The sequence below is a fragment of the Ischnura elegans genome, chromosome 11 (assembly GCF_921293095.1).
Source record: "Ischnura elegans chromosome 11, ioIscEleg1.1, whole genome shotgun sequence".
NCBI lineage: Eukaryota > Metazoa > Arthropoda > Insecta > Odonata > Coenagrionidae > Ischnura > Ischnura elegans.
The window spans coordinates 78,751,403-78,764,729 of NC_060256.1; the positions used below are offsets into that span (position 1 = coordinate 78,751,403).

Genomic DNA, 13,327 nt, shown 5'->3' on the forward strand with positions numbered 1-13,327 from the left:
ACGATATCTATTTTTCGCGATTAAATGAAAAGTGAAAATTTTCAAGCGCGCGAAAATGCGACGGCTAAGTATGAATGCCGGGAAAAACTCCGCGTGACGTCGTTCTGGTTCCCGCTGCCGCAAGTGAGGTGACCTTGGGGCGAGGTTCTGAGCGCTGATATGACGCAGGATGCTAGCAGGTAGCTGAGTACCATGCTAGCTGGTAGCGCTTGGCTTAAATAAGGATTATTAATACCTTATCAAACGAAGAAAACTTTCAGACCATAAGCAGTTTTAATAGGTGATTGTAAAGAGATGTTTCCCTGAGTTCTGTGCCTCATGCATGCATTGGTAACCTCAGACGATGTAAAACTCCTATCCTCTCGTGTAGAAACTAGGTCCCTGTGACGTCACGTGGAGTGGCATCGCATGGGCGCCAATCTGGCCTTTTTCAAAGGAGGATAAAATTGACCCTTGCCTTGGGTAACGAATCGCAATCAATGCTTTTCGTTTTCTTTGATGAAGGAAACTACCCATTCAACATGCATTTTCCTTCGAGTTTCCAGGGGGAAGATCAGAGCAGTTAAGAAAAGATAAAAATAAGATACTAAACTTTATTATTAATTCTATTCGATGGATATCCCTATATCTTGGTACATCTCGTGAGAGTTTTTGCCGAGATGATATATATTCCTTTCAAGTGCATACCCAAGATCATAACTAGGGGGGGGGGCAAGCCATGGTCTAGGGGGGAGCAAGCCATTGTCTAGGGGGGGGGGGGGACAAGCCACGGAAATTATGAGATTATTTGCTTGAAAAATAGTTTTATTTTAGTTACATATCTTATACTAATATATACAAATAAATGCAAAGATAAGGAAAGAAAGGGATAATATCATTTTTCGTGGGTCTAAAGAAAATTGGTTGAATACTTCCGTTTCAATTCAGTACTGATTTTGCTTGAAGACTTTTGCGATTTTTGCTTCTAGGTGGGGGCAGCTGCCCCCCCCCCTGCCCCTCGCTTGGTACGCCCAATATTCCTCTTGTGCTTCAGCGCAGTGTAGTGTCCACAGCTAAGATCGCACTCAGCAGCGCTTCCTTTTGAAACGCTTGGGCTGGATATTGATTCGGAAAGCGTATTCATATGCGATTGACTTGATGGCAGTACTGTAGCGTCCCTTATCCTTCGTTTCGTTTGCTCATCAAAATGCTGCTGGCATTTGGAAATCTTTTGGAATCCCAGGCGTCACTTGTTGATGGACATCTAATGATTGTTCAAAATTTTAGGTCAAAATACGAATATAATTAAATGTTTACCTTGCTTCTCAACTTATCGATGGATAAATATTTTATTGCGTCCACATTGATCTCTCTCACAATTAATCATTTGTTATTAGTTTACGAGGTCTTTCGTTCCTAGTGGAAGCTCCGTCGCGTTTTGACTCTTAACGGTCTTCGTTTCCTGCGCGCCACTGTCACTTTGCCTTTCATCGAGACTTTCATAATCAATCTCTAACTTGCCCGTTAAGGCTTTGGCCGACTGTCTGCGTTTCTTTATTAAGGTACCAGCGTTAACTGCGGGGAGGAACCACTCCAAGCTCGATTAAGCTTTTGTTATGCTACTGTTTTCATTCGCTTTCTCGTCCCTTTACCGACTACGACAATCAATGTTTAAGTGATTGTAAATATTAGCTAATAACAGGTGTAAATAGTTTAGCTAGCGTTCATTCAAAACAGTCCAACAGTTTTACGAAACAATGTGTTTTGCTTTTGAGATATCAAGTTGTTTTTAAATGTATTTTTGCTCCCAAAGCAGAAATATACCGACCGTTGCATTTTAAAATCACTGTTTTTGGAAGGTAAAGATTCACTAAGTGTAAAAATGTGTGTCAAATTTTGGCTACGTAAGGAGATCTCCTTTTGTGTCATATAATTTATTCTTGTGCCAGCTTTAAATGAAAAAAATACAACAGTTTTATTGGTATTCCGTTGGATAATTCTTTTATCTCCTTAATGAATAATGGAATTTCTCTTCCTATTTTTGTAATCAGTTGAATTCTAAAAATGTGACTTGTAATCTTGTGAGGTAATTTGCTTTGATATGGAGGAATACATGAAGCTCATAGTACTCTCTCGAGGAAGAAGATATCTTACTTTTGAGGCTATTACTTAGTGCAAATTGTAAATGTCTTTTTCCCTAATCATAATCCTGTCACTTCCCAAGCAGCAGACGATATCCATCGGATATCTAACGAAAGGTTGATGTATCCAAAACACGTATATATTACACGATGGATATTTTGGCAAAATTACGTAGATATTCTATTTTAACATCCACGACGAGTTGAAAAAATAGCGTCACGTAGATATCCAAGTTGTCATATCCATGATATTAAAAAAATGTTCCAAAGAGCAGTGGCGCAGCGAGGGGGATAACCCCCCCCCCCCCCCCCCCCCCCCAGAGCTCTGAGAAATTTTTAAGTTTAATCCATTTTACATAATTTGAATCAGTATTACTTACAAATTAGTGTTAGGATTAATCAAATATCCCTCAGAAAGCCGTAAAACTCGCCATTTTGAACCATTATTCTTTAAAAAATATCTGGAGGAGGGCCTCCGCAACTCCTGCTTGCCCTGGAGGGTATGCAATACCCCCCACACATCTAAGTATTAGTTGCGCCTAAAACCCCCCTACCCTTAATTCTTAGCTGCGCCCCTGCCAAAGAGTATCCATAGAAAGCATAGGTTTTGTATAGAATTGAGGAGAACATATGTTTTGTTTTAATGACCGGGGATCATCAAAAACCATAATAAGTACACCAATGCAGCGATGGAGATGGAGCTCACCCGGATGGAAACCCGAGAAGAATTCATCGCCATCATACGCCGGGAAAAAGTGAAATCTTACAAGTACACCAACTCTATATCTACTACTACTATCTACTTCACAACATCTACTCGTTAGATGTTGTGAAGATGTCTGAAAGATGTTGTAATATGGACATACATGTGCACTGTTGGACAACCACGCAACGCTATTTGCCGCGTCATTTGGATATTTGACAGATATTCATACAAAGTTAATTGGATTAACTTGGATATTGCGTGGATGCCATATGTTAACGCCGAAAATGTTGTCCGGATGTTATTGGTACATTGATTGCTGCTTGGGTTTTAAATCATGTTGGTATTATGCAATTAAATCCTTTCATTTAACCCAATCAGCCATTTACGACGGAGTATTTTTAGATCGTAAATTTCAAAGGCTTCAGATTATTTGAGGAATTCAGTTTAATGGATGTAAATTTAATTAGCATTTATGGATTTTTAAGTAAGAGAAAATGCTATAAATATATGCGTGATTGCATGTCCGAAAAACCTCTCATAACGCTTAGCTATATCATTTTTATGGCGTAGATTTAGAAACAGTGGCTGGGAAACGAGTCAGTTACCTTCTTCAGGTATGTGAATAACATTAATCCAGACCTTCGATTTCCATCATTAGCGTAAAATGAATTTTAGTATCGATAAAATCTTCTCTTTTCAATCATTATATATGTCGTAATTTCGTCGTGTCGTAATCTGTTAATCTTGTTGAATGACATCGATACAGTAGAAGGTATACCATGGGATTTCATCAATGGGCCAATTTAGAAGATGGTTTGAGCCTTCTTCAGGTTGTCCTACATGCATAAAATATTTATTCTGCGCGGTTTGTCAAAATATATGTATTTATTTAACGTACGTATTTCTTTTAAGAGAGTCGGAGAAATAATTTTCAAGAACTGGAATATTTTGCCATCATATATGAGCAATGATTATTCGAAAGTTCACTTCTTTCAATGTACGTGTCCTCTAGCCCATTCTAAAGGCCGTTTTACACGGTGCACGTACTTGCAAAATCTGACGTGTGTACGAAGGCGCAGTCAAAATTGCGTCGTGTAAAGCGGTGAATTGCTTATAGAACACATGCGAGAATGCGTCGACGTGAGATGGCAAAATAGCCCGCCCCTACGTTCTAATTTCGTTCATGCATTCGCGCAATTCCACGTCATTTTAGAAATGAATTCAGTTCTAACCTGCGCAATTGCGTGCCTCGTGTAAAACGGCCTTAAGATCCCCTTCGACCTCATGAGGAATATATTTCGTATTCGCCAGCCTTCTCCCAAGACAAACCTAGCAACCAGAGCGCCCAAGACCTCCATTTTGTCAAATAACGCAGCGGTATAGTTGAAATAACGGGTTTCACGTTTGATAAGGTTATCAGGTGAGTGAATATGGGAAACATGTTTCGAGCGGAAATTATCAGCCGTTGCAGGGGTTGAGATATGGCTTAAGAGACTGAGTTTAGCGAAAGCAGGAATGAACATATGAAGGGAATTTTTCCCGAAGTATTGCTATGGAGAATGGTTCTTGGGCTTCAGTCCGGTTTTTGTGCTGATTCAGATGAGCCATGCCGCCGATGTTTCCGAGAAATAGTTTTTCTCCATCATCAGGGCTAGTTTAATGGTCTAGTGATGGAAAAATCGATTAAGATTTAAATTGAAAATCGAGTTTTAAATACCAAATATGGAGGAAATCGAGATCGAGCCGTGATAATCGAGTTTCGATCCAGACTGGATAATTCGATTTAAATCTAGATCATTTCCTATGATCTGAGCAGCGTCACTACCAGCTTATGATAACATCATCCGTCCTTGTAAGACTCAACTCTTGTAAGACTTCTCTCTAAGACCGGTAAAATTTAAAAGCACGCCCACAATCATCAAGAAAGCATCTCAGTAAGTTGATCTTTATTAAAAATTGAAGTGAAGTCGAATGAATTCCAAGCCGTGATCCCCAAACTTTAACGTGCGTGTATTTGTAAATTATTTTTAATGATAATTCAAGCATTTATTCTTCGTAGATTTTTTGGGATTTATTTCTACCACTCAAATTGTTTACACCAAACTACCACTAACCGAACAAGGTCATGTCGGTAAGGGGTGGGCTCCTGCTGTGACGGCCGTCTCCCGAGGACCCGGAATATCTCGGGGAAGGGGTTGGAAAAGGGTCGCGCTCGAGCATTGTATGGGTCCAATATGCCTGGCTGGATCTTGGCCCCACCAAACTACCACTAATCTAATAATTTATACTATGTACTTGCTTTGCTTCCGTTCTCGAAACCCTTTTGTGGAATCTTCGATCTATCTCTATAATTGAACGTATTGCGTACTATTGATTTCCATTACGGATGTATCTATTTTTCATCATCCTAAGCCGGGCGAATTTTTCCCCAAGAATATGAGTGTACATGCAAAATTCCGAGCGAATTTTCGGAACTCATCTTCTGGAACACAGCTCTGAATATGTCCATAACTCAAATACTTGGATGGTACTCCTTGCGTGGCCTGGAACTCGATTATAACTGCATTCCATCACTAGACGGCCTTGTACTACTGTTGGAATTTTAGTTTCCCATGCGTGCATTCTCCTTTTGAAATAGCACAAATTACGTGCCAAATCGCTAAATGCAGGTGCCGACGCGCCGTTATTCAACCGAATCAGTCCAAAAGAAAATCAACCAAATAGATAACGTAGTGTATTATGTGGATTTGTCTCATGGGTTTGTATTACGTTGCATGGAGCGATGCATGCGTAGCGGGAGCTCATAGTGACTGTACAAATGTGTTCGATTATTTTTAGGCGTGTTGTGGGGGTTTCAGGTCCCCGACCGTTACAATAAAAACAATGGGTGTTAGAGATATTTGACCACTCAAGTCTCAGTTTGCATTTCGTTAGTCCTTTTATCGGGGAAAAACGAATTCCAAAAAAACTATTCGTTCGGCAGTATATTTTAAGAGGTTATTTCAAGTAATTTCAGCGTTACTTCAAGAGCAGTGTATTTTCTGACGAAGTTAGCCATATCTTAAGAACCCCAACGTACTAAGATAGATCAGAACATATAAATAAAATAAGAGAGATAGACTGTAGAACAGAGAGATTCAGAATGTCCATTTTTCACGATCATTATAAGATACTATTACGGCAGCTTTAGAACTCAGAAATATATTAGATGACTTGTATTGTAGCTTACTAACTTATGTATACTTTAATGCACGTTTCTGAATTTTATTATTATTTCTAACAGCATGTATAGTGTGTTCTAGCTTTATTGGCAGAAAGCCTCAATGAGTAATTGGCAAGTTTAGACTTTGCATGAATGTAAAAGTATACTTTGTTTGTGAGCGTAACATTTTTATGACCGTATGGTGTGCATGCGTGAATCCTCCTGTATGCTGCATGTTGGTGATTGATCAACCCCTGCCAAATACCCCAGAGGTGGCTCCCAGGGTATCATGTAGATGCAGATATTTTATCGTTTCTGTCGAACCTGAAATCATAGTGAGGTTCCAAAATGATGTTATCCGTGTTGCTCTGAGAGATATAAGATCTTATGACCTCAGCATTACGCTGACATAGAAATCTTTTCTTTTTTTGTAACCTGAGAAGCATTTCTGGAAACACATGCTCTTGCATGCAGACTACGAGTCTTCCGAAAAATGATCTTGTGAAGCCACCTCAGAATGCCTTCACCGCCCGTCCCCTCTCTACTAACCCAGTAACCCTAGTAACCAAGACCGAGGTAGCCCTTCAGTGCGGGAAATACCCGTTGTGCGATTACTTTCCGTCCCTGTTTACCGAGCCCGAGCGTTACCAGGTAAAGTGGAAATGGTTGCTTATCTTTTTGGCTGATAGATGGCCGGTCGAAAGTATTTTAAACGTTCCAGCTAACTTTTGACTTTACTGCTAATAATCTGATAGAAGTCTTTCTTTAAACCAACCATTTTGATGCCCCTATACAAGCTTAACAAGCAGTTTTGTCCATTCACTCCATTTTCCGCGTTCCTAAAGAATTATTGCGAAGACAAATAAACTCTCACTATGACTTTTCCCGTCAATTATTAACCGCACGTCAAATTTTTTAGGCAATTAATTAAGTAAGACAGAACTCTAGTCAGTTCGAAAAAATCTTTCGCCTTTTACTAAAGATTTCCGTGGCGGGAGTTCATTTGTCTGTTTAGACAATTTTTGACTGCGCTCAACAGCTACTGTTGGGCCAAATAATTGGTATCTATAGTAAGACATCCTTGCTTCTACCCTTCTACCGCATTGCCACTCTTTCAATGGAAGAATAGGATAGTTTCCTTCATCAAAGAAAACGAAAGGCATTGATTGCGATTCGTTACCCACCATTAGTGTATTCATAATGTACAAATTATTTGGTTTTAGAAATACCGGTTTAGACGAATGGCAATGGTCAATTTTATCCTCATTTGAAAAAGGCCAGATTGGCGCCCATGCGATGCCACTCCACGTGACGTCACAGGGACCTAGTTTCTGTACGAGAAGATAGGAGTTATACATTGTCTGAGGTTACCAATGCATGCATGAGGCACAGAGCTCAGGGAAACATGTCTTCAGAATCACTTATTAAAACTGGCTAAGGTCGGAAAGTTTTCTTCGTTTGATAAGGTATTAATAATCCTTATTTAAGCCTAGCGCTACCAGTCAGCAGGGCACTCAGCTACCCGCTAGCAGCCTGCATCGTATCAGCGCTTAGCTTCGCCTCAAGGTCACTTCACAGGGCGGCAGCGGGAACCAGAAATACGTCGCACGGAGAGATTTCCCGGCATTCATACTTGCGCGTCGCGTTTTCGTGCGCTTGAAAATTTTCACTTTTCATTTAATCGCGAAAAATAGATATCGTCATTTAAAAATCTAAAAGCATGAAATACGTACTCCATGAGTAGTAATCTTTCGATTTAGGCAATAAAAAAATAATAGGAAACCACCCTATTGGATGAATGACGCAGTGACGAGGTTTCAGTAGCGGATACAAAAACTCGAGGGGGGTGCAAAAGATATCTTGAGTTACCTTTACTTGTATCCTAATAAAATATAATCACATGTTAACACACATGTCACACAAAAAAGTCACATGCAGAGTTAGTTAAAGAAAATTTTAGTGAAATTTATTTACACGCATATATGCAAGACAATGCCATCTTTTGATATAAAAAAGTTATAATTGTGGTTCGGCAATGTTTGGCATTACAGGCGGGCCCTCAAGGGGTGGGGGGGCATCTATATCCGCCACTGCGAGGTTTGGTGTATTTACTTTGGCAAAGACCTGCCGACTTAATGAATATATTTTAAAATATGTTAATAAACGTTCGTTTGCGTACGTAAGAATATGTTTATAAACGTATGTTTGATCATATGATAATAATTTTTTTGAATGCGCCCAGCAGCTTCGTAGGGCCAAATACTTCGTATTCACAATGAAGTCTACATCATAGTCACCTCACATTGTCGAACTTCCAACAGTTGCGGATGCAGAAAAAAACTCAAGGGGGGGGGGGCGCAAAAGACACCTTGAGATACCTTTAATTTTATCGTAATAAAAAAATAATCAAACCACGTGCGAAGTTGAAGAAAGTTTTATTAAAACTCATTATACACGTATATAAGTCAATTGCATCTTACGATATAAAATGTTACAATTGTGGTTCTGCAATGTTCGGCATATGCGGGCGGCCCTGCAAGAGGGAGGAGCGCGCGCCCTCTGCACCCCAAATCTGTATCCGCCACTGACTTCCAATGAGAGAATTAACTAAATGGTGCAGTGGCGATCTTACAACGGAACGGAACTACTACGCAAAGACCTGCCGATATAATGGGAATATTTTTAAAACGTAAATAAACTAAAGATTTCCGTTGCGGGAGTTCTTTTGCCTGTACAGACAATTTTTGACGGCGCCCAAGAGCTTCTGTCGGTATTCACGGTATAGGCTATTGAACATCATGATAGACGGATCGGAGGTAGAGGGCCCCGAATGAGTTACATGGAACAGGATGTAAAGGTTGTAAAAGAGATCAAATACGTCGATATGAAAAGGCTAGCGGATAGGAGAGAGGAATGGAGAGCTGCGGCAATCATAGGATTATTGATCAATGATGATGAGTACGTAAATATACAATTCGTTCGATCTATCTTTCGTATTATGAATATAAGGCCGAGGTTGCGGTAGACTAGAGGGCTTGGACAAGGGTCTTGGAGTAGCTTCTAAGAATATTGGGCCCAGCTGAAGCTTTCGAAAACCACATTAAATCCTCTAAGTGCCGAGGGAAAGGATTGGCCCCCCATAAACTGAATGTGTGAAATCTAGATGCACCTACCACCCTGCGAGCCACCTCTACGGTGTTTGGCAGGGGGTATTTAATCACCAGCATGCAGGAGGATTCCCACATGCACACCATACGGTCATAAAAATGCTACGCATACTAACAAATTATACTTCCACATTCATGCAAAGGTAGAACTTGCCCACTAATCATGAAGGAAATCTGCCAATAAAGATAGAACACACAAAACATGCTGTTAGAAATACTAAGAAAACTCAGAAACATCCATTAAAGAATACATTAGTTAGTTGGCTAAACTGCAATTCAACTAACCTATTTGTAAGTTCTAACGCTGCCGTTATATTATCTTATAGAGCGTGGAATAAACGACATTCTGAATCTATCGGTTCTACAGTCTCTCTTATTTAATTTTTATGATCTGATCTACCGAAGTATGTTGGCGTTCGTCAGATACTTATGGCTTCGTCGGAAAATAAAATGGTCTTGAATTTACATAATAGGTTCGGTCTATTATCCAGTCTAAGGTCTGACAGAGATTTCCATCCGAGTTTATCTAAGAGGTCAGTAACACTAACAAGACTATCGTAACGACTTTTCACGCACCTGGTAGCTCTTCTCTGCACGCGTTCTAACTCTGTTTTTGAGCTCTTTTCTCTCTATTCTCTCTCTGGGTCTCTAGGTTTGCTCCGCGCTAGTGATACTGCATTGAAGATGCTTGATTACGGTCAGAAAAATTACGTCCTTAAGGGAAGAGTGGTAGAGAGGTCCAATGCCGAAGAGATATTGAGGCGGACGGATTGTTTGGATAATGAGGTCCTTTGTTACCATGGAGGACATCGGGTAGGATTGTGATTGGGTGGCCATTTGAGCTGAAAATAGGTCCGGGATGTCCTCTTAATAGAAAGCTTAAAGAGAGTAAGGCAGTTGCGTAACGTTCTACCAGCTCAGGAGGCTGTCTCAAATATGGAGAGATGGTGTTCCCTGAATAAGGTTGTAATAAATAAGACTAAATCATCCTATACGTTATTTCATCCATTTCAGAAAAAAATTGACCATAGTCCATACATTAAGTTTATGGACAGTAGTCTTAGACGTACCACAGATACTAAATTCCTAGGCTTGTATTTAAATGAAAGCCTCAGTTGGGACAGTCATATTGACTATCTTGCCTCTTCAATTGCCTCTGGTTGCTACTTGATCAGAAGAATGATAATATTAACAAATACTGACACAGCCATCACGCTATATTATGCTCACATATATAGTAGACTGAAATATGGCATTGTAGTATGGGGAAATTCCCCTAAATCCGAACGAATCTTCAAATTACAAAAGTGGGCCATACGAATTATTTGTAATGCAAGACGAAGAGACAGTTGTAGAGACCTATTTAAAAAACTGAAGATTATGCCTCTGTCTTGTATTTACATGTATGAGTCAATATTATTGGTAAAAAATTTTGGAGGTAAATTTAACTTTAAGACAAATGAAAATGTTCATAATCATGATACGAGAAAAAAATCTAATTATATAACTAGTACTCACAACCTTTCTCTGTTCAGCAAAGGGCCTGCATATATGGGATGCAAATTGTTTAACAATTTACCAGATGGAATAAAAAATGTGCAAAGACTAGAATGTTTTAAACATAAATTAAAAGAATATTTACTTGACAATTGTTTTTACAATGTAAAAGAATACTTGTATAAAGACATGTAATATTGCTGTATTTTGTTTAAATTTCTTTATATATGTACTGTCACTTTATTGACGGGGCCTATATATGTCACTACATATCAACGGGACCAATAAAATAAAAAAAAAAAAAAAAAAAAACAATCATTTGGAATCTCTATCGGTGAAATTGTGGACAATCCATCAGTGGCTCTAGTAGCATCTGTTTCACGAATTCGCTCTCCTATTTGCAATTTTACCTCCAATAAATGATTTAATTTTCATTTAATTAATATTTAGTTGCATGCATGAAAATTCAATCCGTAATTCGAGTAAAAGAAATTCCTTTATCATGACCCGGTGTGCAAAGAAAAAAAAAGATTGGTCTGTAATGGAAACCTCTGAGTGCCGCTCAACTCTTCCATTCAAATTAAAATATAAGTAAATGAGCTATAATGCATCATTCCCACTATTGATTTATTTCCCACGCACTGTGAATAAAGAGCCGCTCACAATCAACGAGTACATTACGACCAAGTGTCGTCATTTTCTAAAGAACGCATTGGAATTGTCCTTAACGGTATCAATAAGAACCCGTATCAAATGAAGTAAGTGTAACCATATGTCGTCATATTATCGCTGTCGTTGTCTTAAACATGCGTTATGAGTAATCTTTCTTGAGCGTAGACATTGGTATCTTGGGCAACTCAGAGCTCATATTTATCATTATATTGATTTGGTAAGAAAAAATGTGTTTTAATGCGTTGGCGATGCCAGGGAGGGGTTGTAGGGGAGGCGAAAAAGTGCACAGAAAATATAGCGCAAATATAGATTTGTATAAAGAAAGCCCGCGAGGGCCAATGTGACAGTTTAGGGTAGGCTACGCAACCAGGAAATGAACACCTGGAGCTAAGGCAGTAAATATATTTAAAAAGTTAACATTGACTCATGCTAATTTCAACAACACCTAAATAATTAAAAAATAGCGAGTATTTAATCATTTAGCCAGTCCATAGCCTAGATAAAGTGTGGTGGGAATCAGAAACTAATTAATTCAACGATTACTTAATTGTTGAAATGTCCAGAGGCGTTTTTATTTTATCACACAAGCAATTTCATTTTATTTATTTATTCTTATTATTTATTCATTATTATTCTATTTATTCTTATTACTATTTATTATTTATTTAATTTATTCACAAGCAATTTTATTTTATATATGAGTGACATTCCTTTTCTCTAATAAGATAGGGGCTGCATTCCTTTTGTGACTCCGAAAGGGTTAACGGTGCGCTTGCTTTGCAGCGCGCTTTTTTCGCGACACCACTTGCTGGAGCGATCAGATAAAATGTGACCAGCCCGCTTACTGCGGATTTTAATCAATCTAAATCCCGGCACTACTGAGTATCTTTCAGGCCTTGCCTCCAAATTTGACCAGTCAAGTCTTTCATTTTTTTATTTCTATCATCTATTGAATGTTTTGTTAAACCAGCAGACTCATCCGAGCGTATCTCCGGTCAGTAGCACCCCGGGGTGGAGTATAAATAGGAATTTGAATGAATATGTTGACTTTGCGTGGATGTGAAGGACGATGCCTGTCCAAGGTTACCCAGAGTTGTCATTCAAGGATTTATAGGCTATCCATTGCACATTTTCATCGGAAGTCGTACGCCTTGTATCCATAAAACCAGCTTTACAGAAGTTAATATAGATTCCAAGTAGTCCAAATTTATACGTGTAGGGACACCGTATTTTTATAGTTTGAGATATGAGGATGGATCGAACTGATCATTTTGCCTGGTAGTAACAGGAAACATTAATTGAAAACATTTTTTCAAAGAAAAAACCCATCCTTATATTTCCTCAAACTTCAATTAAAGATATTTAATTTTTTTGAAGGCCTCGAAAGTTGGGCTGGGCAGTATTTCAAATACGAGGACATATCTTAAAATACACATTTGAAATATATTTGTAATGTGTATTTGGTATATCAAATACACGACCTGAATGTATCTTGTATTTTGTATTTCAAATACAGAAATTTTGTATTTTCCCAATCTAAACTAAAAATACATTTGTAAAATACTTGTGAAGGAGCTCTGATAACGCTTCTGTAATAGTATGCTTCAGAGATTACTTCGTTTTCGTTAGCATCGCTTTTTTTCATATTTGCAATTATCCATAACTTACCAAGACTAGTTAAATTTTTTTAAGATCTCTTTTTTCCCGTAGAAATGTACTTTTTATTTTAAATGGTATTTAAAGTAGTATTTTAAGGTTTCTTTTTCAATTACCGAAGTCAAAAGTATTTTGTATTTGAAATACATATTTTGGAACGGTATTTTGTGCTTCAAATACTCCTCGGCCTGTATTTTGCCCAGCCCTGCTCGATAGGATTTCCTAGTAACTCGTTCTAGTCGAGTATGGTCGTATTTAAGTAAGAAATTTCGCTAACTCTTGGTTTATTTTGTGGTATTCCATTATA

The 13,327-nt window shown here is 38.5% G+C and overlaps 1 non-coding gene across 1 annotated transcript; it reads left to right on the top strand.

Annotated features, from left to right (window-relative positions):
• The first annotated feature begins 6,960 nt into the window (after positions 1-6,960).
• On the top strand, positions 6,961-7,077 carry LOC124168555. Its single transcript, XR_006866977.1, has one exon. It is a non-coding gene; the product is annotated as a U5 spliceosomal RNA (small nuclear RNA).
• The last annotated feature ends 6,250 nt before the right edge of the window (positions 7,078-13,327 follow it).